This window comes from Pipistrellus hanaki, assembly GCF_964339955.1.
Source record: "Pipistrellus hanaki genome assembly, chromosome: 4".
Lineage (NCBI taxonomy): Eukaryota > Metazoa > Chordata > Mammalia > Chiroptera > Vespertilionidae > Pipistrellus > Pipistrellus hanaki.
Window position 1 is genome coordinate 2650054 of NC_140506.1, and position 13932 is coordinate 2663985.

The window sequence follows — 13932 nt, forward strand, 5'->3', positions numbered from 1 at the left end:
AAATCAATTTTAAAATATTATTTTTTTAAAAGGCCCAACATAAAAACAGTTTGATCAATAGCAAAGGAAAAGCGAGCTAACCATCAGTTAAATCAGACTCAGAATACTAGACAGGAGGAAGAATGAGAATGTCAGCTCTAAAGACGGCATGCAAATATCAAAATGACAAGTTTCTCAGGACTCAAATGTTACTATCCAAAAAATGGGCTGGCTGCGCCGACCACGTGTGTCCCCGTGGGCCTCCGGCTCTGTGCAGGCAGCAGCTCAGACAGCCCCCGCCACGGGGAGGTGGTGACAACACTCCGCCTCCCACAGGGAGCTCAGCCTCCAATGATGGCCAGCCTTCGAGAAGGCCACGCAGCCACTCACAAACCCACGGTCGGGGTTGGGGGAAATCTTGCAAAGATGCAAAGAATTAGAAAAACTACCCAGGCAGCACTGCTCCCCATGGGCAAGGCCAACCTCGGCAGTGCTGTTCTGAGCACAAACACCCGCAGGAAAGAACACGTTTGATCGCATTTCTAAAAAACTGGCCCAGACCTAACAGCACTGCTGCTGCTCCAACTTCACTCAGCGGTGAGCACTGGTTTCCGCCGCAGAGTCATGCAAACCCCTGGCAAACCCAGCAGTCAATCCGTAAACCTCTCTATAATGACATTAGGTTTGGATTTTGCAGATATGCCCTGATTAAACGTGTGTTCATGATAGGGGGTCATAGTTAGCCAAAACTTTCCCAGGTTAGAGTGATGACCACGTCTAAGATCTTCGTTTGAACCTCTGCTTGAGTATCTTGGTAAAGTGTAAAGCAGTAAATAGCTCACTAACGGTTCCTTCTTACTTTAGGTGTTAGCACTGACCTCCAGCTCACACACATGCACACACATCGGGTGAAATGGTTTGTGAAAAACAACTAACTTCATTTAACAGGTGTTAAACTACTTCTGGGATTGAAAAGAGTTCAGACATTAAAACTACAATAATAATAAAAATATTAAATTAGAGTATCACACACAGCCCAATTTTTAGCATGTATTGCTTTTACCAACAATGCATAAAATAATAACTTACATACTATATTTTCCATTAATACAACAATAAATTATAGGTAGATGGGGAGAAGAGGGAAGAGTTAGCTAACATTTCACCTCCTATGATAAGCAGTCTTGTCTGATGGACACAGTGTGATTCTCATTCATCTACATGTCAATGTGTCAATCTCGATTCATGGAGCTGCAAATTCACTTCTGAATCAGTGACTGTTTTTTGTGATTTTCCCCTTTGCTGTGCTCACACACACACACACACACACACACTGTGTCAATTAAGAGGAAATAAAGTGACACACCTGATTAGCTATAATTTGTCTTAAATGAATCTACTGAAAAGTTAGCAATTTGCATGCTTACCAAGGTGGGTAAAGTAAAGAATCAATTTCCACGCGTGCTGTGTAATCTCACCGAGCTGTGTACTGTGTGTTCATCCCCGAAGCAGAGAGGAAAGGCGTGTAATTCGAACAGCGATCGCGTGCTCAGAATTTCCACAGTCGCACCCACAGAGGTGTACTGCCGGCACGGCACCGCACAGACAGACACTGGCCCAGAGAGAACCACTTCTTCCGGAGAATTACAAACCCTTCCCTTCCCACATGCATTTTAGAAAACATGACAATGTTTCCAGGACTTAAGACTGGGAAGAGACTATTTAAGAATCTCCCCCAGGTCTTAAAGCAAGATTTTTAAAACATCTAATAAGGAACAGAATTTGTTCGGGGAAATCTAAAACTATTCCTCAGGCATGCAGGTTTTTCTTATGTTTCCTTTATTTTTCTAATTCATTGTTCTCTTTTGCTGTTTTCCTACATCAAAGCTTATTCTTACCTGGTTATAGGATTGCTATCACCTGCCACGCGTGAATCATAAACTCAATGGATCACATGATCACTGAGCTAACGGGCCCCCCATCTTTCCATGTTATAGATGTGAATGAGCCAGGAAGGAAGAAGGAGTAAGAGACCTATTTGACGTCCTACAATAAGAAAATGATGGATCTAGTCTTCCTGCAAACCCAGGCTACCTGAATTAAATTCAGTACCAGCCTGCCAACAGCCAGCTACCTCTTCTTTCAGAAAAGGCCCTGGCCTTTGCTGCCCAAACACTTCATCATATTACTATGAGAGCTGTCATCGTCATCATCCTCACCTCCCTCCCCCAACGCCCTGAGAAGGCAGCCACTGATGGAGAAAGTGGGAGCAGTCTCTTCCTAGCAGAGAAAACACTGAATTAAGTACTTGGGCACAAGGAGAAGTCTAGTCGCTTCCCACTGCTTCCTAAGACAGGAAAGATGGGACTTGGAAGTAAGATGTTAAAATAAATATAACTTACTAAAATAACCATCTGAGAAACAAATGGTATTTTAAAAAAATTAATAGCCACTAAAGGCTTCTGGAAGTTGCTTCTCCTGGGAAAGGAATGTTTGGCTTATGACCAATGCTTGTCTGTAAAAGAAAAGCTATTACCGTATTAAAAATACATTTTAATATTCGTCCCATGCAAACACTGAGCAAGAATTAACAACTTATCTCTAGTCAGTCCATGGCTTCCAATGGCCTCTGATCCCTCTGACAGTGCCACACCGCACTGCAGCTCGCCCTGCGGGCTGGCCACAGCCAGAACCACGGCCAGCTCCCTGCCCAGCGACATGGGCACAGGAGCCCCAAGGCCTCTTGTGCTGGACTTCCCACGTGCCCGAGAGGACCGCGCTCAGGGCACTCTGCAGGGTCAGGAGGGCCCGGGTGACAGGAGACAGAGCCTGCTCCGAGCACACCCACACCCACGCTGGAAGGTGCCGGCCGTGACCTCTGACCCAGACACTGTCCCGTGGGCACCAGCTCCCAGCTCCGCACACAGCACAGCCGAGTCCATGGTCACAGAAATCTGAAAAGCACATGCTTTTGGTATCAATTCTTTTTTTTTCTTTTTTTTATTCTTTTTTTATATTGATTTCAGAGAGGAAGGGAGAGGGAGAGAGCTAGAAACATCAATGATGAGAGAAAATCAATGATCAGCTGCCTCCTGCATGCCCCCACTGGGGATAGAGCCTGCAGCCCTGGCCTGTGCCCTGACGGAATCGCTCTGAAAAGGGATGGCAAGCTTCGCTCCCGAGGGACAGTCTTTCTCCGAGGACGCTGGGAAATTCTCTCATTATTTCCCTTGTGAGCTTTTAAACTACGTAACCTCTGAGATGGATGAAGGACACAGATTTCAATACAATTCTTCTTACAACCCACAACCAAGGATGAAAACACTGACAATATTCTCTGCCAAAATCCCTGTTGGCACATGTCCAGAGAATATATATATGTATGTATGTATGTATGTATATATATATATATATATATATATATATATATATGCTTTCTCCGTGGTTTTAGAAGCAGTTCCTGCTTATTCCACAATAAATTTATAGTTTCTATAAAAAGACATTATACAAGATTCCTTCTTTGAGAGAAAGCAGTTATCAAAATCAAGGTACCTGTGTATCGCTTTCAAAATTTGGTATGCAGAGATATCAACATTCCTATATGGTCAAATTCCTAGCTTTTAATATGAATTTCAATTGGCCACAACTGTGTAATTCCTTGATGATTATACTCTCAATTTTTTTTACAATGATTGATAGAAAGGTTAGATTTCTTCATTCTTATTTTTATTATACATTGGGTAGCCATATTATGATGATCTCTGAACGCATAATAATCTGGCCACTTGGGTGTGTGTGTGTGTGTGTGTGTGTGTGTGTATTAGAGGCCAGGTACATGAATTCGTGCATGGGTGGGGTCCAGCCAACCTGGCCGGGGAGGGACATGGGCGGTTGGCCAGCCTGCCTGCTGATCGAACTCCTGGTGGAGGGGACAATTTGCATATTAGCCTTTTATTATATAGGATATACACTGAGTGGCCAGATTATTATGCGTTCAGAGATCATCATCATCTGGCCACTCAGAGTATGTACTTGTAGAGGGCCCCCCTGGGAAGAGACCTGGACATTCTTTAGGTTGTTGCTGACTGGGCCGGGATATTGGCAGAGTCATGTCAGTTGCACTCCCGCCCTCGAGTGCGGAGATGTGTTCTTAGTTCCTGGCTGGTGTTGGTCCCTGGAGGAAGGAGTGGGTGGGACCTGGCCCCTCCTAGGCTCCTTGTTTACCTGTGAAACCCCCTTGTGGATTGGAGAATAAATAGATGTGCTGCGTGGCTCAGGGAGTCGTCAGTCTCTGCAGCAGAGGAGGTTGGCGACCCACCTGGGAACCAGCTTAAACCTATTTCTGCATCCACTCTCTTCATTTCATTATTTCTCAATCCCTGGCTGCCTCTACGAAGAACCAATTTCATCTCTCTTCCCATGGTGGCCACGGAAAAGGGAGATCCCGCCGCATGAGGCCCCGGGTGTACTTAGTACAGTATTTGTTTCTCGTGTACCGTGGCTGCTCACAACGCTAATGCAACTGAGCAGCACTGCGCCCTGCCACCCCTCAGATGGAAAACCACTAAGTGCTGAATTTGTTTCTTTTAAAATTCCATTTGGGGAGGCATACAGTTGTCAACACCCACTCCGGCGATGTTGATTTTAAGACAATAATGCTCAAGGAGGATAAACACAATGCAAATTTGAGTTTGTAATTTATTTCAATGCTATGTCAACCACTAATTTACCCTCTATGTTTATTCATTCACGCAAAAGAATAGCATATCATTAATGATGCAAATCAGAGCGAAAAGCTAGGCCTCAGTTAGATATTGAAGTATTTTTAAAGTTTAATTTAAAAAAAAAACAAAGATAAAGAGCTGTTAATTGATAAATAACTTACTCAATGCTAGTATAATTTTAATTTTGAAATTGAATACTGACATTTAAACAAATGAAGCAAATCATACACCTTTAGAAATATTCAAGGGTGTAGTCCTTTGCTTACATATTTTCCCTTTTTTTTTTTTTTTTTTTTTTTTTTGGCTAATACAGGTGACATGCTTCTTAAATAATCTCTCTCTTCACTCTGTCTATAGAGATGAAATTTCCCTCGATATTCCTAAATTCTTTCTTCTCCAAATGAGGCCACAGCCGTACGGTAAGCAGCCACTGAGTCGGAGGAAAGAGTGGCACAAACCGTACCAGATGCACCTACTCCCCGGTGGGTAAGAACCAGCGTGCAGGACAGGGCCTGGCCTGCAGGAGAGGGACCTCTCTTCTCTGTTTCTTTTTTTAAACGTATTTTTTGTTTGGTTTGGTTTGGTTTTTCCTTACGCGTAGGGGCAGCGTTCTGATCACAGCTTCGCAGGTAAGACGCACTCACTGACGGCTGCGCTGCTTCACCGGCTGTCGGGCTCTGGCGTCTGCTCCTCAGTCTGAGGTTAACAGAGGGGCCAGGAGGTCTCTGCGGAGATGGCGACTTCCTGGCCCTTGTTTTGCATGGGTCCCAGGGGCTGTTCCTGGACACGTCCAGCTCTCCATCGGCCAGTGCAGGCAGCTGGCCTTGCCCGGCACCGGTCTCATTTTCTAAAAGCTCCAGCGCAGGGAAGGGGAAGTCTGCCCTCCCCACGGACGAGGAGGAGGAGAAGTCCCATGTCTGTGCCCCTCGGCGTGCAGGTCACACATGACGCCCTCCCTCCAGACAGCACTTCCTGCGTCAGGATCCCAGCAGCTCTGGCCTCTCGGGCTAGCCTGGGTTGACATTCTCCAGCTCTCATTTGCCGTAAACAACATTGCCGATGGGTAAAGCCTAAAATCCCACTGCGATCAGGATGTCGCTAAGTTTCTCCTGTTGGAGTAAGACTCTACAGATTTTACTCATGTAGTTACTCCATGGGGAGTATCCAAACCTGGGGTCCTGTGGGTTTCTGATCTTATTCAATGTCAATAAAATGACCAGAGAAGTAATCTTATGAAAGTTGTAATAAAAACTGAAATAAATATGCATACTACTCGGTGCTACACTACGGTATGGCTTATACCTCATCAAATGGACCCGAATACAGAGGCAATTCAAACCAGAATGGAACAGCTGTAAAAAAATAGAACTCCGAGCCAAGCAATGTTCCTTCCAGTCAGCGGGAAACATCTCGTGGTTTGTAGCAGGGTTGGGTCATTACGATGAGCCAATCGGATTACAGATTCCTACTAGTAAATTCTTTTTTAATTGATTTTGTCCGTTCCTTTTTGCTGATTTTGAAAACTCAGAGAAGGAGCCATTTCCTTCACAACCGCGGGTACTAATGAATCCAAGCTGATAATCGTGTTAAAATGAACACGACACTGCTGACACATCACACAGAACCAAAATGATTTCCTTCACATTTAATTTTAAAATCCTGTCCCGTCGTTAAGGATTCGACAGAATGGGCCCTTAGGGAGGCCGAGCAGCCTCAGCTCACCACCTCAGAGAGACAACTCGTCCCAATGATAGTAAGCATGACGGAGCATCTTTAAGAATCATCACAACGTCAGCCTTGGGGACCGTAAGGTGAGTCCAGAAGTGAACATGTTTTGCGAGCATTTCAATGGAAGTGTATTTGGTCATAAGCGTCTCACAGATCCATTTCTCACGGCGACGCCTCCACTGTCATAGAGCAGGGATGGGTCTGTTGGAGCAGAGGAGCTGGGTCTCGGCTCCTGGAATTCACTCCGGGCCAGGTGACCCTCAGGCTGCACCGACGAGCTCTCGGAAAGGAATTCCTTCCAGCCAGGTTCTGGAAAGCATTGCTCATCCGACAGAGCGTGATAAATTCCGGCTCCGGCTGCCATGCCAGCGTCACCCACTCAGGCCTACTCCGCGAGGGAAGTGGAAGAGGAGATGGACTCAGAGAAAGGCGGAACAGAGACCGTGAAGGCCTAAGGGAGTGTCCGTCTACAGAGAGGATGAGGGAAGTCTGAGTTACTGGACGTACTGGACGGGAGCACCAGAGGCAGCTCAGAGGACCTCCGTCCCCTAACGCCCTCTCAGTGTCCCGCCGGAAGGAGCACTCGCTGTACTCGTTAAAGGTAAATATGTATGTGTTACCATTTGCACACCAGGTTTTTCAAAACACGCCCTTCATTAATATTTATTTGCACCCTGTGTTAATACTGTGTGTGATGCGACCTGAATGATTGAAAATATGAGTGTGCACCCCCCTGTACATATGAGTGTGCAACCCCCATACATGAGTGTGCACACCCATGCATGACTGTACACCCCCTGTACATATGAGTATGTATAGCCCATACATATGAGTGTGCACCCCCGTACATATGAGTGTGCATCCCCACACACACGCACACATATGTGTATGTATACAAATCTATAATAATATAGAGACAGGTGTGTTATGTCATTCAAACCGCACCCACTTAGATACAATAATTTTAAATAAAATATACAGGGTGCAGACATGGGAACACACCACGTTCTTTTTAAAAAGCCAAGCACGGAGCCGCATTGCTACACCTGTCACATGTGAATATGCCGATCTGAAAGGGGAGAATGAAATCCAAGAAAATCCACCCCTGGGAAGAGTGTGTGCATGCACACATACACACGCAAGCACACATGCACACACACTCACATACACACACACTCACACACACACACGCTATGCCTCCCCTTCCTCTATGAAGTTCCCACCAGAACAAAGGATCAAACCGGGAATGGGCATCAGCAAACCTCCGTGAGGTCCCGGTGCTCCGGGAGTTGAACTCATTGGAATCCCTGGTTCTCACTTATAAAGCTTTCCCTTCAGAAAGCGTGTAAATCAGAAGCTGGAGGATGTCTCTGTTATTATGGCTGATGAAGGGCCGAGACAGCAGCAGCCACTGCCTCACAGATCACCCCAAACAGAGACGAAGAGCAGAAGGAGACAGAACCAAGCTCAGCCCCGCATTCCCCACCACCCTCCCTTCCGCAGCAGGCTGGCCCGGACACCTGAGGGGCCGTCTGTGGGGACGGAGCAGAACCACGTGGGGAGGAGTGAGCGAGACAGGTGCTCCCTCTGGCCCCTTCAGACTACAGAGCAACAACTGCCCCTCGCCCCAAGGAGAGTTCTTTCCCCGGGGATGTGGGCCCTGGGAGATGATCCTGGCTGATTATTCACGTATTTACATTAATACGGAGCGTGAGCATAGTTCTCCTCCTCAACAACTATGCCCACACGGCATATAAACAACAGTCTACTACACTGTGGCGTGGCTGACAAGTGTCTGATTTACTAAATCAATAAACGCTCTTATAAATGTGTATGAAAATGGTTTGTATCAGATTACAAAGAACATTCTGATTTAGTGAACTACATAAATATATGCAAATCTAACACTTAGACAAGACTACCCAATAAAAAAATAAAAAAAGTAGCGATAGAGATGGTTGTGTAAATTATGAAAAGCCAGAAAAGTGATTTCCTAAGCAAGACGTATGGTGCCGGTGTGTGAAACCGTAGGCGTCAGTCACTGTGCTCCTGCCATCACGTGGACGAGTAAAATATGAATTGCGAAGTGCTCGGATTAACCAGCTTTTATTCGAGTAAAAGTGCCCTGAAAGCATAAGGTATTTGGCGTAATGAAAACGGCTGGTCCTTTGTTTTCTTATTATCAGCAGCAATGCTGTCACTGCTTCCACTCACTGTGGGCACAGCGCAAGCTCTGAGTTTAACGTTAGTGCTTATAGTGAGCTATTATCCCTGTGTGCACACTGGAGGGGTTAAGTGAAGAGCCCGGATCCAAACTGAAGCTTTTAGACTCAAAACCTTCATCTTAACCCCTAACAGTATTGCTCTGCAGGCTTGTTTCTGACATTGACCGTCACAAGTTTACAATCTGAAGGCCCCAGGTTTAATCGAGTGGGACAGGAAGAGGGTTCAATTATTTTTCACTGATATCAGCCATGAGAAGTTTTGCACCCCATAAGGATTTTTTAAATCATTTTTAGATATTTAAGACCCAATAAAATATAAGCAAGAGAATGAAACCACAGAAATAAAGTCCCAAACGTTCAACACTTAAAAAATCCTCCAACTCACACACAGAGTAGATACAAATTGAAATAACAATGGGATATGATCTAATACCATAATTACTGGCAAGAATGTTGGAGATGGTAATTTTCAACATTTCTGCCCAGAATATACAACTAATTTAGGAAGCACTATTGAGCATGAGCTTATCTTAACCCAATAATTCCACTTTTAAAACATACCCAAGATCACCTCATTCAAGTACAAAGATGCCCAATAAAATTAGTACCTATACTATCTCAAAATAACCATAATAATGAAATGTGTTAATTTCACAACAAAATGGACATAAGGTAATCCAATGATTTAAAGTAGATTTATACCATGCTTTATGAAAAAGATATATTTCTGGTATGCTACACTCAAAATCTGTGTTTAAGCTGAACAATATGGGGTCTTCGTTTTAAATATAAAGTTATTCAGCCCTAGCCAATTTTGCTCAGTGGGTAGAGCATCAGCCCGGGGCCTGAAGGGTCCCAGGTTCAATTCCAGTCAAGGGCACATCCTTGGGCTGCGGACTCAATCCCCAGTGTGGGGTGTATAGGAGGCAGCCAATGAATGACTTTCTCTCATCACTGATGTTTCTCTCTCTCCCCCTCTCCTTCTCCCTTCCTCCCTGAAAGCAATAAAAATATGGGTTTTTTTTTAAATTACTCATTAATGATTTTTCTTTAAATAGCATCGTCCTCCAGCACTTTGAAATGCATCCAGTATTATTAAATAACTAGAGGCCCGGTGCAAAAAAATCCGTGCAAGAGCAGGCCTGCCTTCCTCTGGCTGCCAGCTCTGGCTTCCCTCTTCCGGTCACCCACAGGCACCCGGGACCCCAGCCAGCTCCACCCAGGTCCCGGCTTTGTCAGGAAGGACATCCGGACATCCAGAAGGTCATTCGGCTATCCAGTCTAACTACTACATTACCCTTTATTATTATAGGTTATCTTATATATATGAACAAAGACATGAGAATGTGACTAACAATCAAAAATGTATGTTTTATTAAAATAACAGAGGTCTTGAATTAAAAGATTTTAAATCTGTAAACTAAATATCAGTAGGTTAAAAATATTTTTCTAACCCAAATGTCAAGCAAGTATATCCTAAAGATTTAAAATTCAACCAATCTTAAAAATTTAAACTGTCTCTAAAAATCACTCTCACCTAAACTCCTGCCAGCTTCCTCCTGACCCTCTTTTACAGAGAACTTATCTCTTTAACAACCTCAGAATTTTCCCAGATTTCGAAAGAGCCAATCTTATTAACCAGTCACTTCGAAAATTGATTACTCGATCTGTAAACATCATTACATAATTAAAAGAAGGTCTTACACATTAAATGCCACTTAGGAAAACTATGGTGAGGAAAGTAAACTAATGTTTATAAAAAGAATTCCAATTAAAAAGCACAGTCTTTTTGTTAGAAGGATGAAAGGCTCTGTCCCCAGGTTAACCGAACTCACTCCGCTCTGAACTTCCATTAAAGCTCAGTCCCCACCCCACCCATCCAATCAACGCCAAATGCTGCAAATCCTGCCACTAAATCTCTCTTCAGTTCCTCCACCCATGCCCACCTCCTCACAGCCTCCCGGTATTGAAGATCCTTCTATAAAACACTTTCTGCTTTGTCATTCTACTGAGAAAAACGAGGGTGAGACGGGGACACCAGGCTGCCAAGTCCCCCACGTGTGTTAGGCTAACCGAACTCCAAAGGTTAAGAACCAGGTAACTTACACGTCTGTCAATCATTCACAGTGGATCCCATTGAAAGGTAGAATGAGGGCACTCAAACCATGGTAAGACTTAAAACGTGAACTCTACTGTAAGGAATTCTCTGTGGCACCATCTGGGAGACCTCCATTGTCTCACAGATCAGACGTTCCTGCGTCATCAGAAGTCTTTGAGCGAGCATCCGACGGAGGATTGTCTAGTAAATATTTCAGGGATGAGTGTGAGGATCACTGAGTGTAATGATTACCCAGGGAGAAAGGTTCCTGCCAGATTATAAAAGAAAAAAGACCCAGAAGTCCAGGGTCCAGGCGCTGACTAAGCATCACTGCATCACCTAACACTGCCTTCGGAGGGACCATCGCTTTGGGAAACGAAGCCCTGACCCAAATACGCAACTAAGCAAAAGCACGTCAGGAGTCTACACACACCATTAGAAGGAGAGGAAAACCCAAACGCATATTCCCCTTCTTATCCATTTAAATGCGTGCCTTAAACCGTTGTTTAGCAAATTGAGGCCACATGATGTTCATCTCTTTGAAACTGATCGAATTAAGTCTCCAAGCTCACTGCGTTACAGAAGCAGCAAAATGAAAATGCGTGCTCGGAGGCCACGGGCTTCACGGACGGCGGGTTTATGTGTTTCCCTGCCTCCCGACGGGGATGGAGTTATCTACAGAACCATCGAGTCAGCGGGAGTGCTCAGCGGCTCCATCCTCCCTCCCGGAATGCTAATGAGGAAGCCGGAGCAGGACGAGGCCTCTGGGGCAGCAGCGGCAGGAGGAGAAAACGCCAGCTCTCCTTTTCCTGGAGGCGGACTGGCCCGCAGGAGGAGACAGCCATAGCTTAAGGCCACTCCTTCCTTGCCTGTAAACCAGCAGCAGGATCTAGAAGCTTCTGTGTTCTCACCCCGGGCCCCGGGCTGGAGCTTGGGAAGTGAGGCATCTTCAGTCTGGTTTCAGTCACCAGTTCTCCATGGAGACAGGTGCCATGGGCAGGCTGACGGCGTGTGGATGAGCCTCTCCCTAGGACGTCACCCTGACAGGATGCACCAGCCGGATAAAGGCAATGCCAGGTCTTGGTGCGTCCAGACCGGCCATGCCCAGGTCTGGACACATGACTGGAGTGGACTCATGGGGACACTTCACAGGAAGTTCCTCATCAGCAGCTGAAGATGGTCTCGGTGAGCAGGTCTGACCTCACGGCCTCTCCTGACCCTGGTCCTCCCCGGGCCGCCAGGCTCCTGCCCAGGCTCCTGCCCTCTAGTCCCTCCGAGGACCTCGCTCCATCGGAGAGCGGAGCCCCCTCCGGCCGCGCCCCGGTGCTCTCTGCCGGGCGCTCTGCTCTCCGACCTGCAGCCCGTGCACCGCTCTGGCCTCTCCCAGGCGCGGCCGCCTGCCAGCCTGGATGCACAGCACCCGGCCGGCTGGCTAAGAGCTCCCCCAGAGCAGACAGGCCGGGCCGGGCCGCCCACCATGGCCGCCCCGTTAGGAGATGTCTGAGGACAGCCCTTTCCATCCACTCTCACTTCAGACTACAGCTCCGAGCAGCCGCCGGCCTCTCCTGTCATCGCCCAGAAAATGGCACAGGGCTCTCCGGCTTCTTCTCTCTGGAATCAGTAAGGCTTTCTCACTCACCGGAATCTTGTCTGAAGTACTGGGGTTTTTTTGCTTTCAAATACCGTTGGCCATGATGTCAAACAAAAGAGAGGGGATTTCCAGGTAAAATTCCGGTATCCTCTTCACTCCCTTTCCACAAAGAAACCCAGGGGTTTTTTTACGCAGACGGATACAAACATCATGTGTTCAGACCTGCCCTGACATTCCCCAGGGACGGCCTCCTGGCAAGCCGGCTCTCACGTCCTCAAGGAGAAGCACACCCGTGGCAGAGAATCAGCACAGCCCTGGCCGGTATGCTCAGTGGGTAGAGCGTCGGCCTGCAGACTCAAGGGTCTCAGGTTCGATTCCGGTCAAGGGCATGTACCTTGGTTTCAGGCACATCCCCAGTGGGGGGTGTGCAGGAGGCAGCTGATGGATGTTTCTCTCTCATCGATGTTTCTAACCCTCTCTCCCTCTCCCTTCCTCTCTGTAAAAAATCAATAAAAAAAAATTTTTTTTTTTTTAAAGAGAGACTCAGCCCAGGGCACGGAGACCGGAGGGCTGGCTCCCAGGGGCAGCGCTGAATGCACAGCAGCCGGAGAAGTCCAGAGGCCGGTGATTAGAAGAGGGACAGGAGTTCGGGCAGAGCAGAGTGAGACACACCGGGCGGCGTGGAGACGCCTGGAGAGCGATTCAGTGAAAAACAAAACAGGACGAGGAGCGATGTGAGGAGTCCAGGAGCAGGGACTTCAGGAGAAGATGGAGCAGAAAGCGATGGGGCGGTGAGTGAGGGCTGAGGGCAGGCATCCATGGCCAACACGTGAATGAGAAATAGCTTCATGGGGGGGGGAGGGCTGCGGAGGGCTGCAGGGACGGCCACCCAGAACCGCGGTGGCCCACAGCTCTCCCTGTTCCATGTGAGAAGCATGCACACGTTACTGTATGGGACCGTGGGAGCCCTCATTTAACTCAGAATCTGGGGCAAACGTTCAGTTACTCAGTTTAATCTTAGAAGAAAGCCTTCTGGCTTTCGCCCAGGTGACACCTGAAAGAACTGTGACTTCATTTCTTTCCTTTTTTTAATTTCCGGAAGGCAGCCCCAACAGTCCAGAGTGACCATAAACCATGGAAGTCAGAACCGCCCGCAGAGGGGCTGAGCTGCTGGCCGACTCCTCAGCCCTTGGCCGCCATGTCTCTCTGAAACCAGCTCGCGGTGAAGGCTTCCTTCTCCTCAATCAAAGCCAAATCTCAGTCCCCGCGGCCTGAGTGCCAGGCCCTGCCCTCCGAGCGCCGGGCACGGTTATATTGGTAAGATTTTCATGGTTCCGGACGCTAAAGAGCATGTGTTCCTTCCACCTAAATCACGTCTGTGTTCAAAAGCAGACAGCACAAATTAAAATATATCAAAACAATGCCATCGTGGGGAACGCGCCTGCATTCGATTTATAATCCCCATGGCAACGCTAAATCAGAGCAACAGCGCTCAGTGCACCGGCATGGACCTGCCTGTCCCACAGCCCAGGGCCCGCCTGCCTCTGGAGTGACCGGTCCAGGTCAGCCTTCAATCAGAGGAGCCAG

The 13932-nt window shown here is 47.1% G+C and overlaps 1 protein-coding gene across 1 annotated transcript in view; it reads right to left on the reverse strand.

The window, feature by feature from the left end:
- PARP8 (poly(ADP-ribose) polymerase family member 8) overlaps positions 1-13932 on the reverse strand; it is a 91832-nt gene that overhangs the window by 59922 nt on the left and 17978 nt on the right. The gene's annotated exons all lie outside the window — the stretch shown is intronic.